Source organism: Ambystoma mexicanum, chromosome 12 (assembly GCF_040938575.1).
Source record: "Ambystoma mexicanum isolate Mex_15411 chromosome 12, UKY_AmexF1_1, whole genome shotgun sequence".
Classification (NCBI taxonomy): domain Eukaryota; kingdom Metazoa; phylum Chordata; class Amphibia; order Caudata; family Ambystomatidae; genus Ambystoma; species Ambystoma mexicanum.
The window spans coordinates 824,351,936-824,368,220 of NC_090936.1; positions in this window are offsets into that span (position 1 = coordinate 824,351,936).

A 16,285-nucleotide genomic window follows, 5' to 3' on the forward strand; every position below is an offset into this window, starting at 1 on the left:
GAGTTGACGATTGGCTTACCTAACTCCCTATGACCAACTAAAACCACCTATCTAGTTCATATGGCAGGGGCTAGTAGAATTATGAAGTTATGAGACATAAATGTTTTTGTCGAAGAGTGGCCAGGAGAACAAAGAATAGTAATAAATGCAAATCGATAGATGGTGCTCTCTGCCCTTGAACCAATCATGCCAGGGGGTGGAGAGAGGAATGGTAAACTTCCCTATCTGAGCGGTAGAGATAATTGCAGTGTACTCCCCTAGATTTTAAAGCTGCTTATGTAATTTTTGCTATATAAAGGGGACTGCACTAGGTCAGAGGACACACAAAGAAATCCAGGGAGACAGGAGAAGGAGTACAGAGAGAAGGCAGCTGAACCTTACCATCTTTGCGAGTGCAGTGACCAGACCCCTTGCCTAGCTGTCCTGAGTGTCCTGAGATCCAGCTGGCTTTCCAGAATCCCAAACCAAGGCTTACTTTGTAAGTAGCAAATAACCCCAGCCCTACATTGCATAGGCCCTTCCTTTTTGTAGCATTGCACCAAATGTCCTCCTATTGAAAACCCCATTGAAACCCCCATTGAAAGTCCCATTGAAAACCCCTTCCAATAGAATAATCTGTGTTTAGCCTGTGCATTTTAGCATATTCCCTTTGGTAACCCTTTCAGTTGTATGTATACATCCTTAGTATTTTTTCTCAAGTAAATCATTGAATTCCCCTATTTTGAAATTCACGGTTCAAGAGTAGTGAAATTCGAATTAACCCTCTTCTCCCTGGTGTCTTGCTTTCTTTTAGTCATTAAAGTGTTGCATCAAAAGAATTAGTCACCATGTCATTGAAAACCGAATTTGCCTGTGTATTATGTGCATTAGCCCACAAATTCCTATTTGCATTGGTCCTATCAAAACCCCAAGCCGTAGTCCCATTACGAGCAATCCTGTTTGCCCACAAGTCTATCTGTTGTGTGCCTCTGTCCTTGTCATTGAAAACCGATGGTCTTAATCTGAGCAAAACTCCTTCCCTGAACTGCCTGTCATTGTAAACCCCAGTGTAAAATGAATTTGATTTGCCACTGTATTATTCCCTTTTGCATTTGCTTTCTCCCAAACTGATTTTCCCACATTTCTGTTTGCCCTAGTGTGCTAATTAGTGTTATTTGAACTTTCTCTATCTCCTCAAGTGTGAGCAAAGCACATTTTCTGTCATTCTGTCCACTAGCAGTTGTGAGTAATCATCAAAATCCAATTCTGCCATTTTGCTACAAAAACGGGTTTTCACTCTTTTTGCTGGCTTCCCATCTTGGGCTGGTGGGCTTTACCCCAAATCCGATTTTCTCTCTATATTCCTACTCCTTACCACTTCCTTCCATTCAAAGGAATCGAGTTAGCTGATGTTTGGGGTGAGTGTTTCAGGTGGGAGTGCTAATCTGTTGGTGTTATCTCTTTATGAATGTGTACTTTTTCTGTATTGCCAATAAATTCCGTGTGAATTGTAATAGGATATCTTAACCTAATTGTTTTGTAGAGATTAGTGCATTTTGTGTTGCCACAACATTGGTGGCTGTGAAATTTTTTGATTTTCCTTTTTCAGTAAATAATAAATTAATAAATATCTTATAGATACACACCGGCCTGATTCCTGGTCCATTGTGACACGGGTGTTTGTGGAGGTTGGGTGTGAGATGGGTTGGAGGCCTACTCAAATAGAATCCATAGTATATTAAAAATAATATTAAAAATAAAAGCGCTTTATTGTACGCCACATTCATTGTTGGGGAAGGAGTCCATAGCTGAAGTGTGCCGTGTAATAAAACCGTGGCAAATATCTTTTCAAGATGATCCTACCTTGGGCCGCTAAATTTCTTGCCTTAGAATGCAAAACCTTTTCTCTAGAGGTGTTCCTGATGCCTTTCCCAGGTGCATCCCCAGGTATGCAAAGGAGTTTGTTTTAAGCAAAGTATCCTTGCCTAAGAGCCATTGCTGTTTACAATATGACTTTCCACGTGGTTGCTGTAAGTTAAGCACTCTGGTTTTAGCAGTGTTTATTGTTAGACCATTTTCTGTAACATACGTCTGCAATGCATTTAACTGCCTTTGCAAGCCCACTGGAATTTGGTCTATTAGGACCAAATCTTCTGTGTATAACAGCCTATCTAGAGAGTTACCATCCACCTTTGGCAGAAAGCTACGGACTGTTTATAGTGTCTTACTCAGGTCTGAAATGAACAGGTTAAAAAGTGCTGGGGCGAGAGGGCACCCTTGTTTAAGGCCCTTGTCAGTTACAATGGTGTCTGAGAGTGATCCACCAGATCTAATCTCACCCTGAAAGATGTGTCAGTTTATAAGCATTTTATACCCTCTAGTATGTCGGTCGGGCACCTCCAGGCTTCAAGCTTTACCCACAGCTTCTGCCTATCAACTGTATCGAAGACTTGAGCCAAATCTACAGATGCTAAATATAATTTGCTTGTTGCTCTAATTACACATGTTTTCAGAATGTTAATTAAGAACATGTTTAGTGAGGTGCCCTCCCCCTTTATGAAACCTGACTGCAGAGGATACCAATTACCAGAGTGGTCAACCTGCTCCGTTAGTGCTCTCAGCACCATAGCTGCATAGATCTTTCCTATGGTGTCTGGGAGGGTGATGGGCCTATAGTTTCACAGATCAGACCTATCCCCCTTCTTATAAATCAGGACCACAACCGAGGTTCTCCAAGACTGTGGAATCATTCTTGTCTTTCGTATATGCTTAAACAACTCGCATAAGAAATGTGCCCATTCAACCGGATGTTCCTTAAGCATCACATTTGTATGCAATCGGGCCAGGTGCACAAGAGTTATTGGCCTTTTTGATTAACTCTACGATGTCTTCAAACTCAATTGAAATGACCATTTACCCTGAGAGAATGATCTTGCCAATATGCCACTCGCCTTGCAGACAGAAAAAAGACAAGAGAAATTGTCAACCAACAATTTTTCAAAAACTACATTAATGGTCAATGCTGTCCTAGGTACGTGTATAGAGGTTATGAGCTCCCACATTTCATCCATCTTTTTATGTTCTACTTTGGTAAACATTGATTCAGCGTTGTGCCATAGCATTAGGTAGTTTCTCGATTTGAGCCAATTTCAATGCGTTGTTTTTGAGTTTTCGTCAGCTTTTACATTTGTTTTTACCCTGTTCACCTCCAGGTCATTACCATGCAAATGAGCAATGTTTGGTCTAGAGCCTGATTTAGTTGTTACCACTTAGTTTATCAGATGTCTAGTGTAATCCAAGGTCAAGCCAACTTGGTCCAGGGGATACCTAGCCACTCAATGTATGAATCTCTCTGTCAAATCGTCTTCGCTATGTTGATTCATAAACAGTCTATTCCTTCTGCTTGCTACATTGAGCTGCGTGTGATAAACCTCTGTATCTTTACACTCCCAGTCTTTGCATGTAAGTTTCACAATGTTATGATCACTCTGGGTTGTATGAATTGTCTCTAGGTTCAAGCATCTAGGGAGCATCTTAGTTGAAACAAAAATATAATCTAGTTTACTCATTTTGTTACCCCTTTTCCAAGTCGCCTGAGCTGGAATGTCTCCCTGTAAATGCCCATTCAACATGTGCATATTCCTGCTGGTAAATACCATACACCAGGTGAGACCTCACTTTTCTGAGGGTATAGAGGCCACCTTGATGTCAGTGAACAAAGCTTTTGAACCCTCAAAACAGTGTATGTTCAGATCACCACAACAAATCACGGCTGGGTCTGCCCACATATCAAAAGCTCTATCCAACAGCCCTATTATTAACAGTTAAAAGGATTTAAAGCCCACAGCATTTATGTTCCAGTATAAGTTGAACAACAGCAGCCACTTATAACCACCCAATCGCCCCCTTTCCACTTCAAATACCAACAATTGTATGTAAGGTGTAGGAGCGAACATTTCCAAAACAGTTAATCCACTACCGTGTTTGACTTCTATCCTCAAATCCAACATTGGCCTCCCATTCGGCCCCTTTAAAGCATGATTCAGATAAATTGTAAACCCAACCACAATAGGTGGATTACTTAACCAAGTCTCTTGTAGACAGAGCACATTGTATAAGTTAAATTCGAAATCCCCACTTCCAAACAGGAGGATATACCCTCTAGAGTTCTGGGATCCCAAAGTGAGAGGTTTTCGCTTGCCAGGTTGTGGTAGTTATGCTCTTTGATTGCCATAGTTCAGTGCTTCCAACAAAGTTCAGAGTTTCCATCAGAGCTTCTTAAACCCAGCACTTGCCACTTTCTGGATAAACTACCATTGTTTGTTGCCTTTTTATTTATTAATTTATTAGTTATTTATGTTTTTTTCTTCTCGTTCCGCACTCTCCTTTGCTCCCCCTTCCATGCACTTTTCCCCCTCACCCTCTCCCATGCACTTGCACATTCTCAATGTGACTATTTTTTGTTCTCCCTGTTCCCCTTCCCTTGCCTTGTCACGCTCTGAAACACTTGTGTATCAGCGCAATAGACATAGAATATCAATATCAATATCAAACTCAATATAAACCAACCCCAGCTTTGATGGGCCTGCAACTGATAGGGTCCTTATTTGGTTACAACTCTTCTAGTAGGTGCAACAGTGCAGTCTGCTGTTACAGAACGCAGAAAGGAGTAGCGTTGTTGGTTACTGTAACTTCAGAGCCTCTTAGTGGCTTACTCTCCCTCTGCTGATGCTCTGAATCTGTATAGTTCTGCAGCTCTGGTAACTCTGTCAAATCAAAGCACAATTGTAATAGACAGGCCTCCAGGGTTGGACTGGTTTATAGGAAACTCTAGAGATTTCACAGTAGGCCTCTGCCCGCTCTGTCTCTTTTGTGTGGTAACCTATTTTATTTTCAAATGTGTAATATGGGCCACTTTGAAAATTATTTCTAGGGCCTCTTTTGGTTACCAGTCCACCCCTGCAGAGCACCTTGTCCAATAAAGTCTGTTCCACAAGGTTCCAGCCGTTGTTCATCGAAAAATTCAATAATTTGTATTTCCTTTGTTGATATTATACTGAATATTGGGATTGCCAGGTTCTTTCCAACAGTAGTTTAATTGGGGCACATTGAGGGGGCCTAGATTGCAATTGGGGGACACCCTTGTTGTTTACAGTGTCATTCCCGTTTCTAGGGCCCCTTCTTTAAATGGAGCATGTCTTCATGCCCCTTTGCCTTTCCTCCATAGTCATGAAAGGAGGAGATGGCGAGTCAATGTATCTAATTTCTGATTTATGAAGTAACATTTCAGAAGCATTAGATGGTTTTCCCCTCTGAGGACCAGCTCCAGTCAGACAAATGCTCTGATAGCCATCTGTTTTTTTTTTCCTAGGCAGAGAGTCGGCCACTCTTTGAGTTTTCCTCCTCAATCCCTTGTCTGAAAGTGAACATCTGACGGAGCCGCTCATTATTTCTTGCCGGAAACATCCTCCCATGTCTTGGCCTCAAAAGGTCCCATTTATCTTCGAGAGTGCTACACAATGGAAGTATTGGCTAGCCCAGGTTCAAACAGACCAACTGGTCCTTCTGGGGAACTATGAGGACAAACTGTACTCTCTTGTTGATTTTCCCACCACCACTAATGTTCTGATAGTGGATCGTTGTCAAGGAGTTTACTATTAGTGGATCTTGGACAACTCCTAATTTCTCAAACACAGGATGGTCTGTCTGAGTGGACTTGTGGGGGGGGTGTGAAAGGTCATAGCCTCTCTCCTGTATCTTGTCATTTGTTTTCCTGTTTGACTCCTACACTTTGTTGCATCTAGGTCTGCTCTCACTGGTTTGCAAAGAGCATATGCTCCCGGCACCACTGTCTTCTGCATACCAAGTTGTAAACCTCATTGGTCTCCTCGGCGAAGTCGGGGTTGGAAATTGAGTATGTTGAAAGATTCACCAGTTCCTCAAAAACATTCAGTGGGGGTTTTACCATTTCAACAACAAAAGAAATAGCTTTCCCATTGTTTTTTTTTTTTTTTTGGAACCGCTTTAACTTTTGAAACTTTGCAAGATTCTGCCACCATAGAATTGTCAGGGAGTGTTACATTTCTCACAAATTGAAGTGATTCGTTTGAGTGTTGTTTATGCACTGTCTTTAGGTTTTTCTTTTTTTTCCGCTGTTTTGCATTTTGCAACTTTTTATTCTCAAAGGTTTTTTCCCTTTTGAAAGTTGGATGTTGCTTCCTGTTTTCTTAGGAAGCCCAAGCTTAGGACCAGTCATCCATTCTACATCCATAGACTGAAAGTCTATGGAGTATACTAATGATAAGTTCTCAACTTTCTCTCATTCTAGCTTTGGTTACATTTTTGATGGAAACATTTTTAGAATTGAATAAGGTTAGAGATCGAGGAGAATATGATTTAAGACAAATATGTGCTATATAACTATTAGTTACTCCTTTCTCTTTAAATGAATTTATTTTTAAAATTGATATACAATTGACTGTTGTTTTAATGTTTTAATTGGAACACAACGTATACTTTTCTCTTTCATTTTGAATCATTCTTTTTGTACTTTGTATTTTGTGTGTTGTGTTGTGTTAAGTTGTGTAATTGTACCATGTGTACTGAAAACATACATAAAATATATATGTATATATATGACTTTTTGCAAAATGTGTACTTAAAAGACTCAGAATTAAGAATTGAAACACTGAATTGTGTTTGTGACTTTGACAACACTGTGTTAATGAGAGTTAGGATGCACATGGATCACCGCTAATTAATTTAATTTTGTGAAATGTGGCCTTTGGTTTAGCCCTTTAGCAAGCTACCATACATGTACCCTCCAAGCAGTCGAATATATAAATTGACGTGTGTTACTTTCAACAGACCAAATAGGTAGCTAGCTTGACTCGATACAGCCCCCCCCAGATGCATGTATACATGTATCTATAAGAGACAGAAAGAGAAAGAGAAAAAGGTAGTCTCCAGAAATAAGCCTCTATTTCATTGTCCCATGAAATATTCTACATAATACATAAAGGTAATATAACTAAATAACTGAATGGAATTGCTAGCAACCCTGCATTGCTAATTGCATTATCTGAGCGAGCTGCACTACAATTCTAATATTTGAGCTGCAGATTTTTGAGCTCTGCTTTAGAGGACTAAAGTATGGTATCAAACAGTTATATTACAATATGGTATACCACTATAATTACCTCATATAATTGCAATAATAAGTTCAACAGTCCACTTTCATGGCACTCATTTCCGCATCCCATGAATCATCATCAATGATGGTAAAGAGAGTTCTACATGTCTCTCTGAATGCATTTCTTAATGCTCCAGGGGATTTTCATTGTTTCTTTTAGCGTTGATGATATATGTAATAGAGTTAACATGCCTGCTTTGCATTCCTGCTCTTCCAACAAAAACGTTTGATTTTACACCAGAATTCCATTTTCATGTTGGTGTAAAACCAATGGATTCAAATGGAATCTGCCTTTTTTGGCACCTTCTTAAAGCAGGCGGACTCCATATAAATTGATTGTAAATACATCTTGCAATGAATTGTACATTTCCCAAACAGGGAGGAATTTACACTTTTTCTAAAACGTATAGGGAAATTAACGTGTTCAGGTCATTTCACTGCCTGTAACACTTTTGTTATCAGTGCATGTTGGAAATGATGCAAATTGGCAAGAGGAATCTGAATGCATGCACTTGCAAATATTGCTTGTCACCCTCATGCACTGAACATTTTATTTTCAGAATGATGATCTATGTCTCGATGATTGTTTAAATCCTCCAAATATAATTTTAATTATTTTCATCATAGGTTGAGGCAGAACAATTTACAATTGTCCCAGTAATGTTTGAATTAATAAAACAAAGTTACAACAATTCTCAACAACAACAAAAATGTTTGCCAATCTTTAAGAAATGACTTATATTTGCGCAGGGGCTTATTTTGAGGTTTCTCCCAGGTTTCCACTCTGCACTCCAAATTCAAAATCCAAATACATTTGTATGCTTCTAAAATTGGATGTGGATGCATATTGAGCCCAGCATCTTTCAGAGTCTGCTCATGGCAGGTATATTGTATAGAAATCAATTTGAAGTGTCTTCTGCAATCATTAATTGTGGGATTCGTTTACACTTTTCATTTTAAAGGACAAAAAAATGCTCTGCAATTTCGCATGTTTTGCTTTTTTCTTTTAAACATTTTGTAATACATGAAAACAATTGCCTGAAGTGTCCCCATTGCAGGAAAGTGCAATACAATCTGCTATCTCTGTGCATGTGACACTTTTTTCCTACCTTGAGGCCCGTAGTGTTGACACAGAAATACATCTGCATTTTTTCTTGTTTTAAGTTTGTTTGCTAATAAATGTGGGACAACGTTGCAAATAAATCATATCTGTAAGTTGCAGTTTAGTAGATGCTACTGTAAAGTGAGAACAAAAATATTTGCAATGTAGTAAACATACGTTTTACATGCATTTCCATATATTGCAAGTAAACATGTTTTTTTCATTTTTGAAGCTGCTGCTATTTTAAGTAAAGCGAATTTCCTAATTTCATCTTCCAACAATTGCTTCCTAGCCTCACACTTAGAACAATTAGAGAGCTGGTCTCAAGGCCTGACATTACATGATGCTCTTGATTACTTATTTAGCACCATTACACCTGCTAATACAGGGAATAATTGAGGGCAGAGAACGAAAATGACACCATTGGACAAGGAAGCAGGATTCAAACTCAATGGATGAAGATCCATGAACATTCAGTTGGTTATGTATACTATGTGATATAAAATGTATTCTCTAAGAAAATGAGCAACAAAACCCAATAATTGACATTTGCTTAAATCCTCAAGGAAAATGATGCCGTACCATGGTGCCTCATACATATGTAGCATAATTTAGAATGCTAAACATTCATTCGCATAGATTGCATGAATTACTGCACAATGAATACATTGCTAAAACTGTCTATCAAGTTACTGTTAAACGGAGAAAACGGTGTGCAGTTTACATTAGCATAGAAGGACAGAAGTGCCAGGAAGTGGCACAAGCAACACTCCTCCATGACTGTGCTTTTGTGCCACATCTGCCAGGGTGTTGCAAGTAAAAAATACGGTTTGTGGAAATGTAGTGAAGTTAAAAGAGCGAGATGAGTTAATATATATTTTAAGACTAGTGTAGTTTTATTAAAAGAAAATATGTGTAATGTCACTATCTGACCGGTCATATAGCAACACTTTGGGCCTCATTACAGGACGTATGCTAAAAATCGTAAATTAGCGGCATGGCGCATTTAACGTGTCCGCCCTCGCAAGAGGGCGCTAATGGTGTAACATTACGAGTACGCGGACACAAGCATTGCGCCATGCCGTTAATGACCCTACTGCTATGCCGCTAAAGTGACCAAAAAGTCCCTTACCGGCCTCCCCGAAGGTGCAGATAGCACCTCCGCCCTCGCGCAGCATGCAAATATCGGTGTCCGCTATTAGCGGTGACCGCTAAAAAGCGGAACCGGAAATAGCGTCATCGCACAGGAACGGGAAAGAGCGCGGTGGCCAACTTTAAAAACACAATCCATTGCCATCCTCTGCCCCCCTGGACGTGTACGTGTTACCCTGCTGCCTGGAAACTATCGTCACACCCTTACCATGCCCAAGGCACTAAAGAAATCCACAGACAGGCAGCAAAAGGAGAAGTTCTCCACTGAGGAGTTAGTCATGCTAACTCAGACATTAGCAGACAATGCAGGAGTGGTCTTTGCTAATGACATGCAGAGGGAGACCCTCTTAAAGAAGAAGGCCATCTGGGAGGAAGTGTCAACCAGAGTGAGTGCCGTTGGCAGCAGCATGCGCACCGTACACGACTGCCGAAAAAGATGGGGTGACCTGAGACTCCGGGTCAGGATGATCCTGTCTGAGAATCACAAAACTGCCACTGCTGGAGGATCAGGGTCTCCCATCAAGTTGAAGGAGTGGGAAGAGACTTGTGCAAACCTCATCGGGGTAGAATGCATTGAGGGTGTAGGAAGGATGGAGCACGGCGTGCAAGACACATCTGATGGAGGTAAGTGCACTGATGCAAGCATGCAATGTGAATGTACAGGTACCCACACATGTCAGCCCAGGATCACTGCATGTTTGGCCCTGCACCCACACATGTATACATCAACAGAGCCAAGTGCCACACACATCACTGCATGGATGAGGCACTGAAATGACACCTCGCCTGCATCCTCCACAATGATTTTGAAATGGGCCCAAATGTAATCATGATGTAGCCTGCATTGACTAAATGCGACCATAACCAATGACATCCCCCTTCTTGTCCCTGACAGGGTCGCATTCAGACAGCGAGGGAGCTACCCAGGCACCCCCTGTGCAAAAGAAGCGAAGGCCACAGCCCAGTGAGGATGCCCCAATGACATCCAGGGGAAAAGGGCCAAGGCCCCGATTGCAGCCTCCACAACAAGACCTGCCAGTGCCAAGCAACACCCTACTGCCCCGGCTCCAGAGGTCCACTCCCCCCCAAATCCCAAGTCCACCCTCAGCTGCAGCCAGTTCGGCAGGGGAGGCTGCAGCAATTGGCCCATTGTCCGACGTGGATGAGCCCACGTATCTAGATCTGCCCATGCACACCCCAAGCCCTGCTGTAACCCCAGAGCAATCCCCCGCCCCCACACCTGGCTCACACGTCACTGCTGACGAGTCATTAGAGGCCTTCAGTAGCCCCCCAGAGGCGGCATCTGCATACCGGCAGGCATCCGGATGCGCAGCAGACACACCACCACAGGCCGCCACTGCCCTTGACCTGGCCACCGTCAACCAGCGCCAGCAGGCTCTAACAGTGCTTGTCGGTCAACATGTGGAGGAGGCTGCCCATCTCAGGGCTGACCTCGCCGAGACATCAGGCACTCCAGGGAGGGGATGGAGTCCTGCACGGACAGGCTGTGTGGCGAGCTAACACGCGTCCGGGAGGTGCTGACCCGCATCGCAGATGCAATGGAGCGCCAATTTACACAAGGACAGTCTGCCACCTCTTCAGCCTGCAGTTCGCGGCAGACAAGTCCACTGAGACGGTCTTCACGCACCACCAGGCACACCTCCAGCCAGCCCCCAAATGCTGGCCCTGGTAATGAACAATAGGGCGTGAACGTCCATTGACCTCGGTGCATGCCAGAACACATGCATTGTTGAAGACTTATGAGGGACAGTTGTGGGGGGTGGGGGGAACGGTGTGATGGGACAGTTGTGGGGGGTGGGGGGAAGGGTGTGATGGGACAGTTGTGGGGGGTGGGGGGAAGGGTGTGATGGGACAGTTGTGGGGGTTGGGGGAAGGGTGTGATGGGACAGTTGTAAGGGTGGCGGGATGGATGGGGAGTTGCACATTTTTCTGTTTCTGTTCATTAATACACAGTTGTTTGAGCAAAACACAGGCCTGGACTCCTTCATTGTGTATGATCAATTTATTGACGCTAAGGTCCATTGTGAGCTAACAAACCGACACCAGTGCCCCACCAGCCATACACAGGTGACAGTATGACTAAATGTAACTTAGAACAATTGGTTGATCAAATGCTGTCTCATAGCGCGTCCCTCCTGGCCATCCCCTCTTGCATGACCTGCATCCCCTTCACCTCCATCCTCATCCCCATCATCATCCTCATCAGGTGCCTCCATTTCAACCTCAGGGGGCAGTGGCACATTCGTCTCATACACATATTGTGCAGCATGACACATGCCTGTTCTGTGGGTTCTGTACAGATGTGAGGAGCCACCTCTTCAGGGGAAAGCCGGCATCACCTATATGGGGGGAGGAATGGGTTCCTGTTACTTTTCGGCACATGTGTGGCCTGTTCATGTCACATACTTTGACCTATCATTGAGAATCATGTGCACATTCAACTGCATCAATGAATATGGTCTGTGTGACTGTTTTGTGCAAAGGTGAGCACAAGCATGCAAGTAGACATGCCCCATTGATGCCTCCTACAGTAATTCCCATGTCCTGGGTGAGGCCAGGTAATTGGTGTCCCTGTGGCCAGGCAGATTTGGTACCACAGTGGTGGTGTACAGTGCTTCCCACATTGATCTTGCCATGCTGAGAGGCAATGCCTCAGTGGTGCCATGTGTTCGTGGTGCATTGCCATGGCTAGGGGGGTCCCAATGCATGCATCCAAGGGCACAATGCATTGTTGATGTTGTGCTGTAGGAATGCTGCATGACTATGTTGATGTCATGGATGTCATATGTGCATTCCATGGCGTGGAGTGTCGTGCAATGTGGATGAGGATTGATCTTTGATGTCAATGGGTTTGGATTGGCAGCTGTGTCGTGTGCCATATACTTGCATGTCCGTTCATCCCAAGTACGTTGCTGCCCTCACAGATGCCATTAGCGTACATCTGTATGTGCATTTGTGCAACGGACTACAGGCCACACCCAGTTGGAAGATCTCTCTACCCCCCCCATGCATACCCAGTTGGAGGATCTCTCTACCCCCATGCACACCCAGTTGGAGGATCTCTCTACCCCCCATGCAACACCCAGTTGGAGGATCCCTCTGCTCCCCCAATCACACTGCCATGTGCTTGCCCTGCTACTCACCAAGTAGCCACGAACGCTGTGCCGTTTGTCGCTCCATGTAGCGGGGGATAGTTGAGTTCCGCAGGACCATGGAATCATGGGTAGATCCGGGAAATCTGGCACAGCAATGTGTGATTATATTGTTTGCGTCACATACCATTTGGACATTGATTGAGTGGAATTGCTTCCTGTTTCGGTACGCTAATTCATTGTTATGTGGTACAACCAATTCCACATGTGTACAGTCGATGGCCCCAATGCAACTTGGAATGCCTGCCAGTGTATAGAAGCCAACTTTGGTGTTTGCAATCTCCTGGGCAGTCCGTGGCATGGATATGTGTTTGGGTGCATGCTTCAGGAGGGCATCGAGTACCTGGTTCAGTGTGTGTGAGAATACTGGTTGGGAGATGCCATGCATCTGCCCCACTGTATGCTGGTAGGTTCCTGTGGCCAGGAAGTGGAGCACTGACACCACCTTCAGTAGAGAGGGGATGGCAGTTCTGATGTCTATGAGGCTCACAATGTCGTTGTGTATGATGTCCACGATGCTGGTGATGGTGTCCCGGTCCAGACGGTACAGGGTGTGTATCTGCTCAGGTGTTAGGTTGAATGGACTGGCTCTGATCCTGGGAATTGGTGGATGCCTCTGTGGTATGAATAGGTGGCGTGGTGGTGCTTGCTGTGCCTGTCTGGCCCTCCTCCTTTCTCCTGCGTCTCCTTTGTGCAGCCTGTTGTTGTAGCAGCAGCACTGCAATGATGTCCTCTAGGCCATGTAATGCTGCCAGTATTGGAACCATCTTGGTGTGGGAAGTGGTGTGGGAAGGGGTGTGGTGTGCTCCTTTTGAGCTGCCACAGTGTCCATTGCCTCCACCTGTGCTGATTGTGTCCACCTGTGGCAGGTTGGAACAATGCTCAGTTCTATTAACGGGTGGTTCACGATGCCGGTATTAGCATCATGGCGGTAAGGGGTTTGGGGGCCTTTACCGTGCCGCTATTACCATGTCCGCTCACCTTGTGATGGTGTGCTATTAGCGGCATGGCGTTATTTACGGGATGGAGGGTCGCGCGCACGCGACCTGCTCGCTATTAGTGGCACCGTACTTAGCGGTGCCGCTAATAGCGGTGAGCCAGGTCGTGATTGGCATGGGGATTTAACGTTACCGGTATTACAATACCAGTAATGTTAAATCCCTACCGCCTACCGTGTAATGAGGCAGTTTGTGTAATAGTTTTACGGTCAATGGTCATGTGAAGTCAATGCCACTGATGTCTTCCGGTACATGATGTCATGTACATGTTTATGTATGATGGGAGTAGATTCAGAATTTTTTTTACAAAAAGAGGCTTTGTTTCTCTCGACAGGGAGACGCTTTATCCAGTTGTGTATGCTTTACCCAACATTCATGATTGGAGTACCATTATCTACCTGTGTGAGTCTCTGCTAGAGCCCAGAAGTAAATATATTGACTAATTTCTCCAACTTCTGCCGTAGACAATGGTTTGGTCTTGAAAGACACAGGGCCTCATTACAAGGTTGGAGGTAGCCATGGCGCTATTAGCGCAGCGCCATGGCTGCCTCCAAAATCGTTCCGACTCCGGTCTGGTGGATGGAGCAATTACCGGTCTATTCCGAGGTCGGCAGGACCGGTAATTCCCCATTAACCAGAACCATTCCCCATTCCCTTTTGAGCCCCCATAGGGCTCAATGGGAAGGGGGAAGGCGGCAATAACGGTACCACAAATTGCGGTACCGTTATTGACCCTGGTATCCCTTTGCGGGTCCCGTCCTTAACGCCTGGTAAAGCCAGGCGTTATGGAAGGACCCACAAAGGGAACTCATAGTAGGGCGGTAAGGGATTACTGGCACCAGTGCCCTTACCGGTGCCGGGAATCCCTTACCTCCTACATCGTAATAAGGCCCACAATGTCAATGATTAATCTCCTGGAAAGGTTCAAATCCAACCCTGCAATGAAACATTGGTTACCTGTGACATTGCGCCTCTTTATACAAATATTCCTCAACTGGAAGTGCTTGAGATCATCACAAGAAGACTTGCATGACTGGCCAAGTCCACAATGGTACCTACGGAATTCATAGTAGAACTCCCACAAGTGGTTCTATGTAATAACTACTTTATTTTTGGTGACAAGATGTTCTTACAAAGGAAAGGTACATAAATGGGTGCAGCCTTTGCACCGAGTCTGGCCAATATGTACATGGCACAATTTTGCAAATATTCCTTCTGCTGAGAATATCCTGGAAATGCTGTATAGATATATTTAAAAAAAAAATCTAGACAGATGAGGTTACATTTCTTTAAACCTTCTTATACTGTCTTAATTTGTGTAATCTTAAATGATGGTTCATGCATCAATCCAATAGAGATACATTGCCTTTCCTGGATATCGTGATTGGACATAAAAACAGGTGTCCATACATTACTTTGTACCGGAAAGAGACAGATCTCAACTTGATGTCGGAATATTCGTGCCAAAACCCTAAAGCATTGCACAAAAAATTGCCCTATTGCCAGATACTATGTATCAGACACAATTGTACCTTAGTGGAACATTTTGAAATCCATGTGAACATGGGCGCAGGACATGAGGGGGGTAAGGGGGACAAATCTCCCCACAATTGTAAGTGGAGGGATATAATAGCTTTTATCCCTCCCAGAATGTGTGTCTCTAGCGCCTTCACCTCAATGCCATGTGTGTGTGTCGTGTTGCAAGTATTTCACTTGGGGATTTGTCTGGGGTCAGCAATTCTGCCTTCTTTTAGGCTCCTCCATATTATATGTGCCCCCCCCACTTCCGTTTTATTGATAGTGCCGGAATCCTCCATGTCTGATGAAGCTGCCTTCTCCTGCACTGAGCTTGCGCAAGGAGTGAGCAGGCAAGTGCCACTTGCCGCACACATACGTCACTAACAGACCTCGGTACATTAACTGATTACAAATGCCCTGGGCCTGGCTGAAAAATGCAAGCTGGCATTTTTCCTTATTATGGGAGAGTTCTGATAGTAAGGCATTAGAAAACTGCAGGGTGGGGTTAAAAAAGTATAGGGGACCCTGCAGTCAGTTCCATTATCCTTGCTGGAGATGAAGCATCTTGCATGTATTGTCGCGTGATGCCTCTATGTTATGTTATGTTAATATGAATTTGTATTGCACACTTCACCACTGTAGTGCACACATGGTGCAGAACCTTTTCTGAATAGTGGTATATGGTGCCTCCACCCAGAGCAAACCAGACCGTGGTCTGTGTGGCAAAGGCCAACAGGAAAAGGCAGAGGGTCTGAAAAGTGGGATTAGAAAAGGAGCCACATTTAAGAAATTTAAGGCAGAAATGTCATATAATGGGCCCACAAAATATGGTCTCTTCAAACAGAGTTCAAACAAATCTGTTTGCTATTTTCATTGCTCAGATTTTGCATCATCGGAATGCAGCTGCATAGAAGCCAACATGACCCAATCCAATCTGAAGATGCTTATCCAGTCCTGTTTTTTTCTTTGCATTCTGGGACTTGTAGACCGAGTTTTATAATGGGAAGATTGGAACTACAAGTGCCATAATGCAGAGAAAATAACCAGGTCTGCATAAGCACATACAGATTCGAATGGGCCAGTATGTGCCTGGATGATGAAAAAGGAAAAGGTAGGAGGAAGAGTAGAGTAGGCGTGTGGTACATACGGTGTCCCCACTCCTTTTGGTGGG